The sequence below is a fragment of the Ranitomeya variabilis genome, chromosome 1, assembly GCF_051348905.1.
Source record: "Ranitomeya variabilis isolate aRanVar5 chromosome 1, aRanVar5.hap1, whole genome shotgun sequence".
Classification (NCBI taxonomy): Eukaryota; Metazoa; Chordata; class Amphibia; order Anura; family Dendrobatidae; genus Ranitomeya; species Ranitomeya variabilis.
In genome coordinates, this window is record NC_135232.1 from 427239911 (window position 1) to 427262055 (window position 22145).

Genomic DNA, 22145 nt, shown 5'->3' on the forward strand with positions numbered 1-22145 from the left:
CAATTGAGCGAGCGCAAAATCGCCGGGACGTATCCATACGTCCCAAGTCATTAAGGGACATATCGATACGTCTCAGGTGGGAAAAGGTTAAAAATATTTCCAATTGTACTTTTGCATTAATATTGATTAAGTAGTTTGCTCAAAAATCCTGCAGTATTTTGGAGTGAGCCATATGAATGGGAAATACAATGGAACCACCAGCAGCTTCTCCGTTATTAAAGCTGGGGGCTCCAGCAGGTGATGGGACATTCTTTTTAGCCTGTTTATAACCCTTTAAGGCAGTGTTCCCCAACTCCAGTCCTCAAGAGCCACCAACAGGTCATGTTTTCAGGATTTCCTTATTATTGCACAGGTGATAATTGCATCACCTACACAGGCAATAATTCCATCACTTGTGCAATACTAAGGAAATCCAAAAAACATGACCTGTTGGTGGCTTTTGAGGGCTGGAGTTGGGGAACACTGCTTTAGTGGCCTGAGGTTAGCGTTTGTAAATACAACAGAAATGTTTCTGTATGATGGTGCAATATGCGAGCATTTGGGGTCCCGCTTTAAACTTTTGCCCAGGGCCCCACTTTGTCTAAAACTGGCCCTGCATGCAGTCACATATATAGGGTTCTTAGAGTCTTATAAGATGCTCATTTTCCCTCTCCCCACCACAAAACAGACTTCCCTGAAAAATCCTCGGAATCAAGAAGGAAAGGCATAGGGAAGGACACACATTATTTGGGGTACACTTGGGAGCAACACATGGGGCATGACAGGGTATATCGTTACCAAAGTCCATCCACCCAGGCTCCGACATTGACAACTCCTAAGGTTTCTATCTCATTGGGACATACAGATGAGACCAAACCTTTTTTTATCAAGCACGGTTGTTATGAGCCCTTTACATTGCGCAATTGTGCTGTTTGGTCTCAGGCTATCATACTGTTTATAGGTTTTATATATATTATATCATATTTAAGGTTAAGCTTTATACATATATATACAGTACAGTATATGTACTGTATATACTGATCCACTATATACCTTTGACAGTGTTTTAGGTGTCTACCTTATTGGTGAGATCTGTTTACTGAATTATATGTGGTCCATGGGAATTCACACCAGCATTTCATCCACCTATTGTAGGAGTTCACACTCTCAGGTAGGCATTAAATAGCGTTAAAACAAGCACTGGATTCTTTGGTCAAAACAATGTGATGCTCATTTCCACTGGTTGCACAGTACCAAAATAAAACAATAAACACAAAATCCTTAGCATTGTCCAGGTGCTAAGGACACAAAATAGACCCTGGCTACTCACACTTGTCTGAGCTAGTCTCAATTCGGTTAAACACAACGGGATCCATTTTGTCTTCTCAGTTTCCATTTTATCCTCTAAATCTATCATGCAGAACTTTTACACAGAAAACTCCCCCTACACAAGTCCCTGAGATTCTGAATCAAGCCACACACTCTCTTCATCCCACAAAACAGTTGCGTGCTTGTTGGCATGAAGCCATTTCCACCAGGGGTGTATATAAATCTCACCCACGTTTAATTAAAGTGAAATCTTATGCAGAACACTAATGGTGTGCGTGCACTGTATTGATTTTCCATGCTTGTTCATCACAACACCGCTAATCCCGCCTTGCACATCAACTCTGGTGGGTCCATTGCACCCACATCTCTCTTGCAGGACTACACTAGACCGGCAACGCCCCCTCTTGTAATAATTAGCACACTTTCCAGGAACATTATTGTGACCACCATTTGTCACAAAATACCATTATTAACTCCCTAAGACTATATCATAGCAACTAAGGAGGACCAAAGGAAGCTTTGTTTCATTTATAAAATTAATTATATTTTATTCATTACAAAAACACTTTTTTTTAAAAAAACATGAATATCTAAAAAGTACAAGCACATGATACATATATAACAGTGCATATGACACAAAAGTGTAAGAAAAGACACCAGAACAAGAAGAAGTGTCCCGCATGAATCATTAGTTATTTATATCTCCATACATGCAAAAATCAATAAGGTGCCAGCAAGCTTTAAACCCCATATATTTCCTCCAGCCAGTGGGGATTTGTTTCTATCTCAATCACTCTATGTATGATATCACATGTTAGGCATATATCACAGGAAGAACCCTCAGCTTAAACCATGTCGCTGTAACCATACAACACGTGGGAGCGCTAAATACAGGGGTCCTGTGAAATAAGCATGGGGAAAGCCTGTCTCACCTGACACGGGGACACTCCAACACGCACCCCGACGCGCGTTTTGCCTCTCGTAAGCCTCGCTTTATCAAGGGGAAGTATGATTAGAGTGGTTTACAGGACCTTATATTTCCCTGACAATGACCCATGTGATCAACACATGATAGTACCCGCCCCCCTGCCATGTCTGACGGCGCACGCGCGTACCGCCATCCCGGTCTCCCCACCCCAGCCCGGACTTGCCGCGCCGCGCATAGGAGCAGGCACCGATTGGTCCCGATCACATGCGCAGGTGAGCGTCGCCGGACAGGAGCGGGTGACCGCGGAAGGAGGAGCCGTGAGCGCGCACTACAGCAGGGGTATGTAAACATTCCTCAATCAAAACAAACAAAACAGTGCATAAGTGATCAATGCAGGTTATCTCCGCTGGCAGGGGTCCAAACTTTTGCAGATTTTCCCAGTACGAGTTTAGCAGAGTCCAATCTGTAATACTAATTTAACCATTTCTCAGCCATTGCTGCTTATCTCTTGTACAAAGGACGGGAAGACCTTGGTATTGAAGCAATATTCCCTATTTACCAAACGGAGAACACCCTATGTCATAAACAAAAAAAGAAGTGAGTTAAAACCAGACATAAAACACACTAACAGAATTAAAATACAGGATGGAGCAAAGGGGAAAAGATCTGAGATCCATATGAGAAGACAGCTTCACAAATATGAGGCAAAATTAAGGGATTAAAACCAGACATAAAACACACTAACAGAATTAAAATACAGGATGTCTATAGACATTGTATATGCAGAGTTTGGTGTGGGCGGGGTCAGCTTCCTCAGCTCTACTTCAGTTTAATTCTAAAAGCTCCGATTGAGTGAGAACGGCTGCACACAGTAATCTAAGTGATACATCGTTGGGTTCAGCTTCTCTTTGCCAAAACACAAAGAAAAAATCCCTAGCCTTGTTCAGGCGCTAACTAAACAAAATGGACTGTTTCGCTCTCTGTGTTATTCTCTCTATGTCTCTCTAGCTCTCTCTGTGTCTCTCTCGCTCTCTCATCCACTCTGGTCAGCTTCCCCAGCTGACTGACTATGGTAAACACCTAGCCTGGCTATGTGTGTAAGGAGGAGGAGAATCAGGTTGCAAGTACCTGTATAAAGCCGGGTTTGGAACTGTTGAGGCTGCCTCCTCTGTTCCCGGGGGTGAAGCAATAGCAAGCTGGACCTTTCTCCTGACCAAGGGGTCGAGGATATAAAAGGGGAAAGTGCGTGCAGCAGAGCAGTTTAGCGCAAACGGAGGGCAGTGCGCAGTCAGGTGAGTGGCGCGCTCCACTTCCCCTCTCCACTAAGCACCGATGCTGCTGTGGTGCCCCTGAGGGTCCAGTCGCCACAGAGGTACTACACCTCAGCCAGAGGTGTGGTACCCCACTCTCTGGTAAGGAGGGGGTACTGTCCAGTACCCGCATACTAGCATCCAAAACAACACCACTCCAGGCCAGGGGATCTGGGCAGACCCTATTTAGGGAGGGCCCCATCTCAGGCTGGAGGGGGAACTAGGTAAAGGGTGTGGATGGAGGAAGTAAATAAGGGTGGGAGACCTGAAGGTAGAGTGACAGTTGGAGAGAAAGTTGACAGTTGGTAGTGATGAGTTGTCATGGAAACGGGAGAGAGGTGAAGCAAGTGTGCAGAGAGGAGTGATGGAGGGGTCGGAGAGGAGCTCCAGGGAGGAAGAAGGGGTCTTAGGGGCCAGGGAACTGAAGAATCCACCCGTGGTGCCCGAATCCATGCCGACCGTAGTTGGGTGGAGGGACCAGGTCGCAGTGGGGACCGGCCCCAGACTAGTGGAGAGACTGTAGGACTCAGCTAGCGAACTGAAGGCTGTATTTTCTGTATGTGTGATAGCAAAATCAACACATAATCACTAAAAAAAGCAGCCACATAGGGTCAAGGGGACCAGGAGGTCGTTGCCGACAGGACGTGAGGCTACTGGCTTGGGACACTGTGTGTGAGGCACAGGGCAGGAGGGTGTGAGCCAGCACAGAGAGATGACCTGGGAGGGTACACAAGAAGGGGGTCCAGGAAAAGTGCACCAAATCTACCCGAGAGGTGGCTGGACCACTGACCCGGAGGACACAGCACCCGGCTGGTGATTGTAACCTAAAGACTGTGAGTAAAGTGTGAAGACTGCACCCTGCTGTGTCATCAGAATTATTCACTGCATCACCTGCCCTGTACTACAACAGTTACCATCATCAAATTAACCCTATAACTGCCCTGGGGCCTGCTCTACCTGTGGAAAGCTGTAACATCTCTGCTGCATAACCAATCGCCCCAGTGGAGTTGAATCGCAGCATCGGGCATCTATTGCCGAACACTACGAGTGGCGTCACGACTTAATCCCCTATAAACTTTCCCCCTTGCAGTTTATTGCACGCCCAGGGCCACGGAGTCGGGGCAAGGCCCCGTGACTTTCCCAAAGAACTGTCCGACCCGGTTTTGAGTATCCCATGGCCCTGGTGGGCGTGTCCTGCCACAGGGCCCCACCGTCTACAGAGAGACCGCTGCCAGGAAAGAAGCCGGGCGTTCTGCAGCAGTCCAGAGAGAGGGACCGCTGTGCTGAGGGGAGCCGTGTGTTCAGCAGTAGCTCAGAGAAAGACTTGGCGGGAACAGACAGTGCTTAGCAGGGACCAGTGGTGAGTGCTGCGACCCCGGAGCTTCCCAATACGCTGGCCCACGTTTTAATATCCCTGCTGACACTTACAGAGACTGAGGAGAGACATGCAGGGTGCCCGTTGCTCACCACAGAGCAAGGTGTGAAACATTCCGGGCGAGTGAGTACTGAGAGCTTGCTGCCAGAGAGAGATCGGGTGCAGTTCCCCACCAGAGAAGCAGCGCGCCAGTGGTTGCCGGCGCTTCAGTCTCAGCAGGAACAGGCAGCGCGCAACATAGAGAGAAAAGTGCAGCACACCCAGTGGCTGACAGAGGTCGAGGTGCCGTGTGCTTCATGGCCGTGAGTACAGCACACGTGCCGCAAAGAGAGAACCGAGTGCTGGATAGACTTGCGTAACCCACATTATCAGCTCATACTTTCCAGCTCATGGAAGACTCTGACTTTGCCAGTGTATATTTGCAGAGCCACATTGGGCTTGTAGAGTACTGTGGCTTGCACCCTTATCAGCCACTATAACATATGGACTAGGCCCAGCGGAAGGTACCGGACACTGACTGCTGCCCCAAGAAGATGGGGCATTATTGCCCATAGGACCCCATAGGAAAAGATACCACATCGCCATTGACTTCCCAGTAGGAGTCGCAGTTTGAGAAACTTCTGATATAAGTGTTTCACAAGAACTGCCATTAACTGATCCTTTATTTCTGAACTCTGCATATCCTTTGCAAACTGAACCATTTATTCCCCTATTTAACCCATTGCCTCCCTTGTGTGGAGTATTCCCCTGTTGTTAAACTTGTTAACCCTTGCTCTGCCTCTGGTCCATTACTGCATCCCGCAACATTCTTACATGTGCAGAGTCTGTAGTGCTAGAATTTAACCCTAGCCTACCTGGCTTTTTAAAATAAATAAATGTAATGATTGTTAGCCGTGAGTGAACAGCAAGTTATAATTTTTTTCAATGCTAAATATATCAGACCTTTAAGTTCTTTTAGAATCCCAGCATTTGGCATTGTTCTCCCTGTGGTACATACCTGGACTTCTCTTCAAGATGTCGAGCAACACAGTGTGTTTGAGTTTTAGATCCTTTAGGCTATGTGCTCATGTTGCGGACTTTGTTAAGGATCCGCAGCGTTTTTTCAACGCGGAATTGCACCAAATCCGCAAAGGGTAGCTCAAGCATTGTTAATCAATGGGAATCCAGAATTGGTGTGCACATGCTGCGGAAAATTTCTCACTGATTTTTATTTTCTGCAGCATGTCAATTCTTTTTGCAGATCTGCAGTGTTTCTACACCCATTGACTTACACTGAGTCAGTCAAGTCCGCAGCTAAACCGCATGTATAAGGCTGGTTTCAAACTTGCGTTGGGCAGAGCTGTGGAGGGATGCATAGTTGCTCCGTTAAGCCCTGCCCACTGCCGCATCTCTTCCATTCAGCTCCGCCTACATCGGCATGCGTCCTGCGTACCTATCTTTAACATTGGGTACGCAGGTCATGAGAATTATGCGGATGCCTCCTCATGCATCATTTTGGCTTCATCCCCAATGGCCTGCGTACCCAATGTTAAAGATAACATAAAAAGGCTTGAGAAAGGCTCAGTGGAGCCGAAACGTTGCACAGAGATGTGGGTTGAATAAACTTCACACTTTTTTCACCTTCAAAAAGGACTTGGAGTGCTGCCTTCTTTTCTCTATTTTGTATACATGGTGGGTAGATGAGTTGACCATTCTATCCAGGAGGCCTGGCACCCATCGGTGAGCATTGTGCTGTTCCATTTTTTTCATATCAATGTTAAAGATAGGTACGCAGGATGCATGCCGACGTAGATAGAGCTGAATTGAAGAGGTGCAGTAGTGGGTGGGGCTTAACGGAGGAACTACGCAGCCCTCCGCAGCTCTGCCCAATGCAAGTGTGAAACCAGCCTAAAAAGGTTTGCGGATTTGCATGCCAAAAATGCTGCAGAAAGGAAGGAGGAAGAGTGTGTTTAGGCGGAGAATATGTGTGTGGGCGGAGAATATGTGTGAGCGGAGAATATGTGCATGTCTGTGGGTGTCTATTTGTGGGTGTCTGTCTGTGGGTGTCTGTCTGTGGGTGTCTGTCTGTGGGTGTAGCCAGGCATCGTCTGATGGGACTACTGCTCCCATCCGGCTATGTCTGCTGTCACATATAATATAACAGTGACAGCATGAGCCAATGATTGGACAGTAGTCCCATCATCCAGCAACTGTGTTCAATTGTAAAACAAAAAATAACATTCATACTCACCAAACACCTAATCCCTGACGCACGCGTCTCCTGCAACAAAAATAAAATAATAAACCAACATATACTTAGGCTAAGTTCACATTTACGTTCGGCAGCCCTGCGTAGGGCTGCATACTTTTTCCCTTCATATCTGCAAAGCTGCGTATGTGTCCTGCATACCTATCAATCTGCGTTCCCTTGCGGTCGGCAGGCACATCAAAACGCCGCATCCGCATACAACGCATGTCCCTGCGTACCCAATATTAAAGATAGGTACGCAGGATGCATGTGCAGCTGTGCGGATATGAAGGGACAAAGTACGCAGCCCTACGCAGGGCATAAGTTCATGCACATGTGAACTTAGCCTTACTTTTCCACCGTAGTCCATTTAATAACAAGTGTCCCACGACGATCTCACGTGTAGAACAGTCACATCGGGAGATGTGACCACTCTACCCGGCCTCCGCAAAACACTGACAGAAGGTGATCCCTCCTGTAGTGTATCACTGCGCCACTGTGAGAGTTCACCAGAGTTCTTTCTGTCATTTGTGGCACCATTGCATGAGAAAATGCTCATGCAGCGGTGCTGTTAGTGAGAGCACAAACTCCGGTGAACTCTCAGTGATGCACTGCAGGAGCAATATATTTATACTCTCCTTACCACTCACCTCTCTGACTCATCTGTTCCTCACCACTACCTGTGCAGTCCTCCTCTTCTGTTTGCACTCTAGGCCTGAATCTTCCAGCTCTGATGAGGCCCATTAGGGTTCTGCGCTTGTGCACACTTCGTGAAGTCATGACATCATGCACTTTTCAGTTTTTGCAGGATTTCAATGCTCATGGTAGTAAGAAAGAAAGTAAGAAAATGTGGCGAGGGCAGTACTGGTGACAGTGAGAAGCAGAGGAGCCATAGATGTGAGCAGTAAGGTGAGTGTAAGTTTTTTTTTATTTTTTACATCTTAAAGGGAACCTGTCAGCCCCCCCCCAGGCGTTTGTAACTAAAAGAGCCACCTTGTGCAGTAGTAATGCTGCATTCTGACAAGGTGGCTCTTTTAGTTCTTGTTCCTGGCACTGCTGAAAGAATCGTTTTTTAAATTTGTCCCTCATACAGTAAAATCGCCAGGGGGGCAGGTCTTTCCCCCCAGACGCCTCCCAGCCGTCACTCATGGCCTCTGCGCGCCGGGCGCCGCCTCCTCTTCCTTCAGTAGTGTCCTCGGCACCTTCGCTGTAAGTTCGAAGGGCAGCGCAACTGCGCATGCCCCCCCAAAAAAACAGCTGTGCATGCGCCGGGGACGCCACTGATAGAAAAGGAGGCCATAACTGATGGCTGGGAGGCGTCTGGATTAGGGGGGAAAGACCTGCCCCCCTGGCAATTTCACAGTATGAGGGATAAATTTCAAAGACCATTCTTTCAGCAGTGCCAGGGACCCGAACTAAAAAAGCCACCTTGTCAGAATGCAGCATTACTGCTGCACAAGGTGGCTCTTTTAGTTACAAACGCCTGGGGGGTGACAAGTTCCCTTTAAGTGTATTATGCTTTTGGATCTGGAGAGTCCCCAGATTATAATAATGGACATTAAATTTGCGGAGCAGAACTTCTCTGCAAATTTGAATTTTGTCTGATCTGCTCATCTTTATTGGGCATCTAATATATTTCAATAAATGGAACTAAACAGCACATCTCTGTTCAATCTGCAGCAGCAGCTAAGAACTGTAGATCAGCTACTATTCAAGACTAGCCAATCGCAGATGGTCACAGGATAGGTTATTAATAGAGTTGGTGTGAATCGATTAGCAGGACCTGAAACATCAACCATATCAGTAATCTGTGGCCACAAGATGGTGCCCTGAGAACTGCCTTTTGCCTCATGGCTTTCGCAGCTCCTGTTTTGAGTAATCGGATTAGCACAAAGCTATGATTTGGGGTGTGATGTATACTGTGACATCACACTGGGTCTGCCAATCAAAAGAAGAGGCATGGATGCCATTACGCATGAAGCCATTCTCAAGGCACCCATCCAGCAGCCACAGATTATTAATGTCCAGGTCCTGCAAATCGATTATCACTATTCCTAGTTATCAAGACTATATGCCCAGACAACCTCTTTAAGCAACAATTATGCTATCTTAAAACATTTCTTTCTTTTTAGAGCCACTTTCGATCCAAAAACAGTCACAAAAATCTAAATGTGTAATTTCATTCCAAAGCCATGCTGACGTAACATTTTTGTATTATGTCTACGGGAAAAATGGGATTCAAACAGATCCCTCAATAGAGCTAAAGACTACTAAGACATAAAAGGAGTTCAATCAACTCCTTCTGTGCTTTTTTCTGAAAGTGTCCATCTTTTGAGTTGGGCACCAGAACGTAAGATGATGACTTTAAAGTAGTTTTGACCAAATTTGACCATGCGAGGAATGGAATCAAACATGCAATTTTTGTGGCAGTTTTGTTTTAGCCAAAATCATGGTTTGATTTAAAAGGAATATAACACATAAGAGAAGGACGTATACATCTCCTTCCTGCTGGATCCACTTCTGGCTTTGACTTACAAAAGACCTGAATGTGTTTTCATCCTTAGCTACATATTGTAAGGAGACTAATGACCGTGTAGTCAATGGGAGGTATGTGTCACAGAGATGGCTGCTCTCTGTGATGTAACCCGGAGTATTTTCTCTAGTGCACATAAGCACTAAGAGGCTTGTTTGTTGCACCTGGGACCGGGTTACCGGTAGATGTGAGAGATGGGCAGGTCTACATACCTCACCCAAGTGAGTAAAACCCCTACAATATGTATTTAGCTATGATAATGATTTTTTTTAACATATTTCGATTCAGGCTACAAGTTTATTCTATTTTATGTACATTATTATGGGGCAGCCACTCTACCTGACATACTTTCATACATGCAGCAAAGGATAAAACAGTGACTTCTATGCATTAGTTTTCTTGGCATGAAGTGTGCAGAGATAGTTATGCCATATTTTTCTATTGTTGCTTTAATGATACTTAATACAGTACAAGTTTATAATTTATCCTGATTTCCCACATCCTTTCTTCAGTTCTCCAGTATATAAATTGTCATAAAAATATATTACCAGCAACTTAGGTCTCAGGTACATTTATATGAAAATGCTGCATAAAACAAAACTTTAAAGGTGGGTGTGATTCAATTATATGGAAGGACAGTTGAGTGAGCAATTACATGTAATAATATAATCTGCCAACCTTGTCAGCGCTTCAGAAATGGCTGTGTGGACATATCAAGACAGTCATAGTGCTATGCATACAAATGATAGCAATAATTTGCCGGAATTGGTAGCAGCATAGGTTTGTTAAACACAGATGAAATCTCAGCCATAATCATAGGTCATAGAGTCGCTTGTGACTAGTTCCCTTGAGATAATATTCACCTGAATGCCATGGAACTGAGGGCTTGTCCTCCATTCACTTTGATGACTGCAGAGCTTCAATCCTCATGTTAAATTGGGTTCACTGTTGCATGTCAGTTTCTACTTGGATAAACATTGGGAAAGTGGTTTCTACAGAAAGTAAAACAGAACATTAATTCAAATAAATCTAACGATAAATGGTGGAGAAGTAGAAGGACAAGGATGAAATTGGTTACATTTTCTAGTTTGGCATTTTGTCCATTTTGTAACATTAGGGAAAAAAACCTCAGAATTTGATATTTAATAATTTGGAAACAAGTGATGTATTTATCTATTATTTACTCATTAATTACATTTAGAGTAAAAGAAAAATGATCAACAAAATTGCCCTCAAATAATTCTGCCAGAGAAATTTTATTTTATTTATAAGAATCTGTATTCATCAAAATGTTTCAGCCTTGGACTACATTCACACATCCATGTCTATTTTTACATAAGTGTGAAACAGACCATTTTTCTTCTGTTGTTATCTCACCCTTTTTTTTTACTGAAGGAGTTATTGTGTTCTAAAAGAAACAATGAATAGACAACTGAAAAGTCACATGCCAGTTACTTTGACTTGTGAGGCCGTCATCACACTATCAGTATTTGGTCAGTATTTTACATCAGTATTTGTAAGCGAAAACCAGGAGTGGAACAATTAGAGGAAAAGTATAATAGAAACATATGCACCACTTCTGCATTTATCACCCACTCCTGGTTTTGGCTTACAAATACTGATGAAAAATCCTGACCAAATCCTGATGCAATCCTGAACGTGGACACATACCCTAAAGGTACCTTCACATTAAGCGACGCTGCAGCGATAGCGACAACGATGCCGATCACTGCAGCGTCGCTGTTTGATCGCTGGAGAGCTGTCACACAGACCACTCTCCAGCGACCAACGATGCCGAGGTCCCCGGGTAACTAGGGTAAACATCGGGTTACTAAGCGCAGGGCCGCGCTTAGTAACCCGATGTTTACCCTGGTTACCAGCGTAAAATGTAAAAAAAACAAACAGTACATACTTACATTCGCGTCCCCCGGCGTCCGCTTCCTGCACTGACTGAGCGTCGGCCCTAACAGAAGAGCGGTGACGTCACCGCTGTGCTGTACTTTCACTTTCACTTTACGGCGCTCAGTCAGTGTGGGAAGCGGACGCCGGGGGATGCGAAGGTGAGTATGTACTGTTTGTTTTTTTACATTTTACGCTGGTAACCAGGGTAAACATCGGGTTACTAAGCGCGGCCCTGCGCTTAGTAACCCGATGTTTACCCTGGTTACCAGTGTAAAACATCGCTGGTATCGTTGCTTTTGGTGTCGAACACGACGATACACGCCGGTCTGACGACCAAATAAAGTTCTGAACTTTGTTCAACGACCAGCGATATCACAGCAGGATCCTGATCGCTGCTGCGTGTCAAACTAAATGATATCGCTAGCCAGGACGCTGCAACGTCACGGATCGCTAGCGATATCGTTTAGTGTGAAGGTACCTTAACAGTCTAGGGAGCTTTGTCTCTTTCATGTGATTTTTGCATTTTTATTGCTTTGCAAATAAGTGGCCCAAGCATGGGTTTCGTGTTTGCCTGGCTAAAATCTCAAAGATATGAGCAGGAATCTGAAACGCTGAAGGAAAATGTGAGGATCAAGACAAGAAGGATTTGTCTTCATCCTATCGTCTCCCAATGTGTCCTCAAAACATACTTTGAACACTGCACTGACAGCATGACTGCTCCTCGATTCGAACCATTGACCTTTAACTTGGAAATTCATTTAATAATACACTGGTCTATTAGTGAATGTGAGAACAGGTTGTAATTTGTAGTATTCAAGAAGAAAAATATGTTTCCACCACCCGGAGCAAAACAGTATGTCATGACTGTTGGGTGACCTGAGACCAGGGGCTCCTACCCTGTCCCTAACACTAGGGGGTGCACTAGCTCACCCTATTTCCCAGGATACTTCTGAAGGTGAAGATGCCAGGGCCACCAACCTTCCCTTATCTCCTGTATCTGCCCTCCGTCTGTACTCTTCGCCTACCCAGGGGAGCAACCACGCACCGCAGTACACCAACCAGACGAACAAGGCAACAAGGGCAACTGAAAATACCAGGCATACAAATATTCACTCACATATAACAGAGGAATGCACTGGGGAGTGGAGGATGGGGAAAAAGCAAAGTAAGAGGAAAGGGAATTATCACACTTCCAATCCCAAGCAATAGTAACATATAAATTTACCAAACTACTTCTCATATAACCACCAAACACCTCTCCTCCAAGCCATGCAGCATAAGCTAACTCTGACGATGGGTTTCAGTTAGTACCCAGATTATATAGGGGATAGGAGTAGCTAACTGAGCTCAGCTGAGAGCTCAGGCAACCTGAGCTCCCAACATGGCCAATTAACCCCTGTTCTGCCAAAAGAAATGAACACCATTTAAAACGAAGGTGAAGTGCTTCTTTTCAGCGCAAGAGTAGGAGCAATCAGACACTGTGGTCTTCTGGCTCCTCTCTGTTGTGGTAATAGTAACATAGTAACAATTCAGTGACATGACAAGAATCTAACTAATCATATGCTAAATAGTTGCAAATCAAATTTATGTATGAGATTGGCTACATGTTTGTCAATAAAATGATGGCAGTCTCACGGTCAAAGCAGTAGTGGAGGGTGAGATATGGTGAGATATGGCGCTTCAAAGTCAAAAGTTCAAAACATTGTTAACCTTTTGTTCCTCAGTGTATCAGAATTATACCAGAACCATGATAAAGATCATTCTTGCTGCCGCATGGTCACCCCGTCTGATATTCTTCTGGAGGAGCTGCATTTTGGGCTAAACTTCAAGGACACAAACGCGGCAATGTATTTTTCCTCAGGAACATCGCATTTTACCTCAGAGGTAAATACATCTAACCCCTGGGTCCAGATGTTCACTACTACCAATAATCAGCCAGCTCAGCAGCTTGTCACTCTACCTCTGTGATCAACTGCCTTGGTGATGTGGACTGTAATTGTGATTTTACTGCTGCTGCCAGTAAACAGATTTCAGAGAAGTGGTAGAGAGCTGGTGCTGGTCCTAGCGAGGGTGAATACTCCATGTTTGTTGTTTTATAGTGATAGGAGTGTTTGGGGCCCTAAATACTAAAAAGTTCCTGGTCACTCTGAATACTAGTTTTGCTACATGTCATTGTTCCCGGGTAGAGCTGGCTTGAGGGCAGGGACATAATTTTTTTTTGTTTGTTTGTTTTTGCCTACTTTCAGGCTCATTGTTACTTGTAATTCCTATGCATCCTTGAATTTCTGCTGGGCATGTCCACTATTGGGGGGGATTGCCCAGTTGACCTGTGAAGTGATTTGTCAAGAGCCTGAAGGACACAGTAGTGCTTAGCCCAGGCAGCAGATTGGCTGCGGATTGCTATTAGTTTAAAGTAAATTGCACTACTTGCCAACTGCATTGGTGGGCTTGACAGAAAAAAAATTCTGTGTCCAGACATTGGCACACTCTTGGGTCAGAGTGTATACTACAAGCAGTTTTTCACAGTCGATGCTTGCATCTTGGTACAATGACTTATCCAAAACCAGCTTGCCCTACTTGAACCCTAACTCCTGCCAGGATCTTCTGTTCCATGAACCCCTTTTTGTCATAGTGGACAATGAGGCCTGTGAGGCATTTGCACTCACATTTGTTGTGCCTATTTCCCAAAAGAGATATCCAGAAAAGCATCTTAAACTATCATCTCAACCAGGCACCTCGTTATGAGTAGTGTACTTTTTGGCATTGTGTCAAACAGAAGGTCTTTGATCCTGATGAATGCCGATGTGACCATTTAAACCATGTATGATCCTTCACAATTTCACCAGAATCCTTGATTCTGCTTTTGCTGGGGATGCCTACCAATATGTGTCAATAACACCTTACATTGTTGGACATACACTACATGAAAGGTCTGGAAAATCTGGACTTTGCATCAGAGAACTGTATGCAGATTATTTTATGAGCCATGAGAAAGTTGTTTATTGGTATCAGGACTGTATATCTTGAACTCATCAAGCCTTTCCCTGCCTATAATGTATTTCATATTTATATGTAAGGTTGTAGTGCAGTAGCCAAGGGATGTATAAGATACATCCTGGCTCCTAATGGCAACATTCCACCTCTCAGCTACAGATGCTACAGCTCATGTTTCCTACTGGCTGAAGTGTGGCATTTTGGAAAGCTTCATCTCAGCCTGGATTGCTGCTACAAGAGCGATCCAAAGCTCATTATGAAGCCACTAGATGGAGGCCCGATGCTATCACATCGGGAGGGTGGTAATGTCACGATGGGGGCAGGCTTTGCAGCATCGAGAATCTCTCCCCCCATGTGCTCACCCACCTAGCCACTCTATAGGTACCTTCACACGAAACGACTTTGTAACGATATCGCTAGCGATCCGTGACGTTGCAGCGTCCTCGCTAGCGATATCGTTTAGTTTGACACGCAGCAGCGATCAGGATCCTGCTGTGATGTCGCTGGTCGCTGAATAAAGTCCAGAACTTTATTTGGTCGTCAGACCGCCGTGTATCGTTGTGTTTGAAAGCAAAAGCAACGATACCAGCGATGTTTTACACTGGTAACCAGGGTAAACATCAGGTTACCAAGCGCAGGGCCGCGCTTAGTAACCCGATGTTTACCCTGGTTACCAGTGTAAAAGTAAAAAAAACAAACAGTACATACTCACCTGCGCGTCCCCCAGCGTCTGCTTCCTGACACTTACTGAGCGCCGGCCCTAAAGTGAAAGTGAAAGCACAGCGGTGATGTCACCGCTCTGCTGTTAGGGCTGGAGTTCAGTCAGTGTCAGGAAGCAGACGCTTGGGGACGCGCAGGTGAGTATGTACTGTTTGTTTTTTTTACTTTTACGCTGGTAACAAGGGTAAACATCGGGTTACTAAGCGCGGCCCTGCGCTTAGCAACCCGATGTTTACCCTGGTTACCCGGGGACCTCGGCATCGTTGGTCGCTGGAGAGCTGTCTGTGTGACAGCTCTCCAGCGATCAAACAGCGACGCTGCAGCGATCGGCATCGTTGTCGCTATCGCTGCAGCGTCACTTCGTGTGAAGGTACCTTAACTTTCCCCATGTGCTGACTTCTCCTGTCTATGCTCCTAATGGCATCCTGTGATAATCTAATGACATTTGCATCAGGTGACTCATGTGCTTGACGCCTATGTTTATATGCATTGCTTTTGTCCCAGCGATGCTGTTGCTCTTCAAGAGTCTCATTTGCTCGTTGTTGTCTTCGATGTTGTGCCTTTGCTCCTTTCCTTTCATTATAATTGGCATACTTTTTAGGAGGTGCCATGTTGGTGTTGTTATTTGGTTTTTAAATGGGTTTTCCCACAAACGAATGATCATTTAAAAAATTGTCTGTGTCTAACCGTGTACAGAACATACCACAGCTCCTGGGCAAGGGAGGAAGCAAAAGACAATACTGACATTACAGCAGGAGACAGCAGAGGATACATTTTGTGAGGTAAAATATTGTTTTAAAACAGTCATTGAAATATTTTACCTGACAAAAGAAATCCTCTGTGATCCCCTGCTGTCAGTATTGTCTTTTGCTTCCTTCCCTGCCCAGGAGATATGGTATGCTCCGTACACGATCAGACACAGACAGTTTTTAAAATGAACTTTCATTCGTGGGAAAACCCCTTCAATGTGACCGACTTCCTCTGCCTGTAGACACGTCGCGCATCTGCCGCCGGGATCAGCCGAATGATTCACTGCTCCTGCACAGAATTCACGCAGGTGCAGTAAATCAGACAGCCGCCATCTTTGTGCAGACAGATAGCGGCAGTCACGTTAAAACTGCGCATGCGCTCCTCCTGTACAAAGATGGTGGCGGTCAGTGAATCATTTGGCTGATCCTGGCAGCGGCGCGTTCGTGACGGAGTTCCGCTGGTGGTACCACGCAAGAGGCTGTGTACGGCGTATACAGTGTGTGTATGTGGTGCATACCGCATATACAGTGTGTGTTTGTGTGCATGTATGTGGTGTGTATGTGTGTGGTGCGACGGTGTTCTGCTGGTGGTACCGTGCAAGAGGCTGGTACTACCAGCAGTTTCCATATTGAGACACCCATCACTTGGGTGTCCCAATATGGAGGTCGGTGAACTTCCACCACTTGGAATTCTGGTATCCGAACACATCTGGACGGAACAGGATGTGAAGACATTATAAGGTAAGTACTGTATATATTAAGAAGATGCTACTGGCATATTAAATGCTCTTCCACATGGTTAATGAGAAAAGCTTATGGAAACAGCATCTAAAAATAATTAAAACCAATAATGCAAGGACATATCTACAAGTATTTAATACACTGCTTCTGTGAATATGTGCAAAAAGAGCAAAAAAATATAATATAGGGGAGCAATACTAGCAATCTGTTCTTTTGCACTATTGTATGCATTAAAGGGAGTGTAAAATAATGCTACTAACCAGCAGATATGGGTTAATTTAAAAGTTAATAGCATTCTGACACGGCGAAGCACCGATACTGAGAGCCCCACTGCTGGGAGTAAATTACCTTTATTCCTACTGACAGCGTTCTGCTTTCAGCCACAGCGGTCGGACATCAATTGCCACTCTGAGCATAGAGAGTGGCAGCTGCAAAAGCGCCACCAGCTCTGACTGAGTGAGCTGTCAGTCAGTGATTGGGGCACAGTTACAGGGGGAACTCTCTATGCACAGAACAGTGATGGAAACCGTGTCAGTGCCACCCCTGTGACTGAAAGCCGAATTCTGCCAGGGGTAATAAAGTTAATTTCCGCCTGGCAGCAGGGCTCTCAGTGCCAATGCCGCACGGTGTCAGAACGCTATTAACCTGCAGATTAACCCCATATCTGCAGATTAATAGCGTTAATTTACATGACAGATTCCATTTAAGTATTCTATTAAAAGTAATTGAAATAAACCCCTTATGTTAAGGGAGAATTTTTTGATTCTGATCTTTGGCACAATGTATGCTAATGAAATGAATTTCAAGAGTGATCTGTAATGCTGCCGCAGCGCAGTATCGTGCACCCTTCACCAGGGAGTGCTGGCAGTGGAAAAAAGGTTGCACTCAAAGCGTAACACCACAGTGCGGCAGCGCAGGCACCACTAGGTGGCGAGAGAATGGTCAGACAATCCGGGTCAGTAAAGGACACGAAAAGCAGTACCAGAGGAAAAAGCAATAAACTTCGTCAGATACAAACCAAAGAAGTCAGAGTCAGTTGGGAGCAGAGATGCCAGAGACGTGAGACAGTATAACAGGTCAGAGGACAAGCCGGGTCAGATACCTAGGTCACAGCACGGGGAGCACACACCAAGGCGAGAGGGGAAGCAGGAATTGGAAGGCAGGGGAACTGAGTAAATGGGCAGAAGACAAATCGGGGTGTAACGGGGTCAGTCACTCCATCTGGGGGTAAGAACTATAGCTGACACTGTCTGCAGGCAGCTGTGGACTGAAATAGCCAAACAGATCCCAAAACAATTCAAAGAAGGTTAACCCCCACACGACCAGACCAGGGAGAGAATAGCATGAAACAAATCCCGGCCGGGATCATGACAGATCTATATCTGATGAATACTGTCTCCATGTTGATATTGTATTTCTATAGAAATGTTTTTTTTTTCTTTTACGTGGACATATTCACATATGCCATGTAATAAATACTTGGCTATGTGTCCTCATATCATTGGTTTTCATTATTTTCAAATTACGTAAATGCGACAAATGGGTCAGCTTTTTTTCTCTTTACTATGTAGGATAATGCTTTTCACTGGATTACAAATAAAGCATTTTTTATCTTTTATCTAAGTAGATGTGCCTCAGACACTTTTTTTTTCTACTATTTTGCTGTTAATTGTCAGCAGGAGACGGCACCCTCCGTTACAAGACTAAAACACTTCTAACCTCATACAAATATGGTTTGCTCACTTGCATTTTCTTATTTTAACTGCTTGTCCTGTTTTTTTATGGTCTTATTTATATAGCGTACCTTTTTTTCTTTGTTAGCCTTAGGGTCTCGCAAAGCAATGAGGACTCTTTATGTAGGTTGTGAGCTTATCTATTTTATGGGGTTTTTTTGGAAGATATCTATCATCCAACAATTTGTGAAGACATTTTTTTAATTGCCTTATCATTTGCCATTATGCTGTTTTAGTATATTTATGATCATCACTTCTTCCATTGAACTAATGTTTTATCTTATTTTATCCAACATAAATACAAATTCCTCAATTTCTTTTTGATACATTTTTGAAATTATCCTGAGTGTGTACTTTTTCTGTACTACCAGATGTGATAGATGATTTTCAAAACCTGTGCAGGTAATACATTGTGTAGTCAAGTCAAAACTTTAATAATGAGTTTTCCCACCTTTAAAAATATAGGCAAAAATGCTTGTAAACTTTAAAATAAGAAATACAGCATCTGGTTATTAGCTGCAAGCAGGGCCGGTTTTAGACAAAGTGGGGCCCTGGGCAAAAGTTTAAAGTGGGGCCCTAAATACTCACATTTTGCACCATCACACAGAAACATTTCTGTTGCATTTTGATGCGCTGAGTTCAGGCTGTTAAACGAGAATGATCGACAATATTGAAGTCGTTCGACGCTTGTTCCCGGGTTTCTTTACACTGGCTGAGGAAGAATGATGGGGACAGATAGTCCTCGGTACAGTATAATGCAGGTCCGGTATAGTACATATGGTATAATACACTCCCCATAGTCCTTGATAGAGTATAATGCAGCCCCCCTCAGGGCATAATGCAACCCCCCTCATAGAGTATATTGCAGCTCCCTCAGAGTATACTGCAGCCCCACACACAGTTAATGTAGCCCACTCATAGAGTATAATGTAGTCCCCTCATACAGCATAATTCAGCCCCCTTGGAGTATAATGCAAGCCCCCTCAGCGTACAAGGCAGCCCAATACACACACACACACACACACCATATAATGCAGCCCCCCACACACAGTAAAATGCAGCCCCCTCAGAGTATAATGCATCTCCTCACACACGCACAGTATAATTCAGCCCCCCACAAACACACAGTATAGTACAGCCCTCCCCCACACAGAGTATAATGCAGCCTCCCCCACACAGTATAATGCAGCCCTCCCACACACATACAGTATAATGTAGCCCCTACACACAGTATAATGCGAGTTGCCCACCAGGGCAGTGGGGTGTTCGGTACTGGGTCCGGTCGCTCTTAAACTGGATGTCACGGTGGCTGCTACTCTTTTAAGGGGCATTGTGAAAGTCTATTTTTGTGACACCACCTGTTGTTCTTGGTCAGTAGGGACCAATGCCGCTTAAAGGGGTCCTCTGGGGTGATGGTATGGCGGCTGGATGGTGACGTTTCCCACAGGTGAAGCCGGGTCTCCAGGGCTCCCAAGGTATATGGCAGGGATGATGTGTTGCCGGTAAATAACAGAGGACTCAGAGTTGCAGTCTTTACCTGGTTTACTGGAGTTGTAGTAGGCCTCAGTCCAGGGTACAGGCAACAGGTATAGGAGGAGTCCAGGCAGCCCAGAAACAAGAAGTCCCCTTGGCAGGTCTTGTCTCCAGGCATAGCACTACCCTCCCCGAGAGGAAGGCAGCACTACTGTGGTACCCAAACTCCTTGGGTGCCACATAATGCAGCCCCCATTCACAGTATAATGCAGCCCCTCACAACCACTGTATAGGGCAGCCCCCAAAACACAGAATAGTACAGTCCCCCCACACACAGTATAATGCAGCCCCCTGCTCACAATATAATGCAGCCCCCACATACACAGTATAGTGCAGCCCCTCAACTCACAGTATAACGCAGCCCCCCTACTCACAGTATAAGGCCGGCGTCACACTTGCATGTGTAATGCGAGAAACTCTCGCAAGTCTCTCGCATCAATACCCGCCACTGCCGCTGGCACTCGGGATGAGAGCGTGCGGCTGCATGTATTTTTATGCAGCCACACACACCTATCCTGAGTGCCAGTGGCAGTGACTGGTATTGATGCGAGTTTCTCGCATTACACATGCAGCGCCCCAGAGTCCTGGTCGTTGCAGTACTGTGGCTCCGCCACTATGGGGAGCTACGGTGCGTCCGATGGCACTGAAGGAGTTCATCTGATCAGGTATCACAGACACCAATACATTTCACAGCTGGGCCTCCGGGGGGAGCTAAGGGTGCTATTCATTAGGCCACTCCCCACCATAGTGGGTAAACTGGGGGTCAGGCAGGAAGTTAGATCAGAAAGCTGACTGGATTGGACGAAGCAACACCTGGTGGCAGAGGGTGTTGTGGAGGAAGAGACAGTAGGGTCTCTGTCAGGGGTGGGATCCTGACAGAGGCTTGGCATTGAAAAGAACGTAACGGGTCCGCGCCAGCTCCGGGAAGCGGCGGGACCCAAGAAAGGATTAGAAGCGAGATAGATTGTGCTGAGTGAGAAACGAGATCAAGCGATAGGAGAATTCCAGTAGGGGTCGTGCTGTAAGACCGGAGCAACATCCTACTGAGGCGCACTACCGGTGGCCGGAACGCCGAGGGAGTATTACAATAACCAGCTTCAAGCAATACTCTAAACAGCGGCAGGACAGTCAGTCTCAGGCGGGCTGTCTCACCTAAATCACCTATGAAGTCTTGGGAGGCAATTGCGGGAGAGGGGCGTCTCTAGGGTCCCGGAAGAACTCCAGGCCTATCCGACAAACGGGTGCCGTTCCTACCCGAACCTCAGGGAGGGACGGAGGATTAGCAGAACATCATCTAGTCGAGTTGTGAGGGAACATCAGAAACAGACACAACAGTTGTGGGGTACTTTCCGTAAGCACAGCAGGGAAGGACTACAACACATAGCGCTAGGGGGAAGGCACAGATTTCCTCCTGTGAAGAGAACTCTGGAAGTGTCATTGGACCGGCCGGACTTGCGCAGCCTGGTGAGCCGTATTCTGGATTGAGGACCCAGAGATCTTCAGTAAAGAGGTAAAGAGACTGCAACCTGGTGTCCTCGTTATTTACTGCACCGCACCACCACCACTATCCACACCGATCATTCACTGTGCGCCCCACGGCAGGGTCACGGACCGGGGCCTAGCCGCCGTGACAACCCCAGAAGCAGAGACTCAGAGGCCCGGTACCGGGTACCCCTCGGCCCTGCGGCAGTGGGGGCGCCACAACTTGGCGTCACGAACAGGATCTACTTAAGCCTGAAGAATCAGGTCATGTGTGCCTTGGAACTGTAATTTGTTGTGCTTGGACTGTACTTTATTGCAAAGACTGTGCTGCGCCATTTACCGCCAAAAGTTCCCACCAAAAACCGCCGCCATTGCTACGCCAGAGAAGCAGGAGGGCGTGCCATGGGAGGAGACTACCAAAGTGGCGCCAGAAACGGTGATCGCCCCCTGCGCCTCTTGTTGCAAAGCGATGACCTGCCTCAAAGCAGAGAACCGCCCCCTGACTTGCGATGGCGGGAACGAGGTGAAGGAGAACCTCGACCTTGGAGAAATGGCAGAGTCAGATGCATGCATTGCCGCCGAATGCCGGACAGCGACGATGAACAGCAGG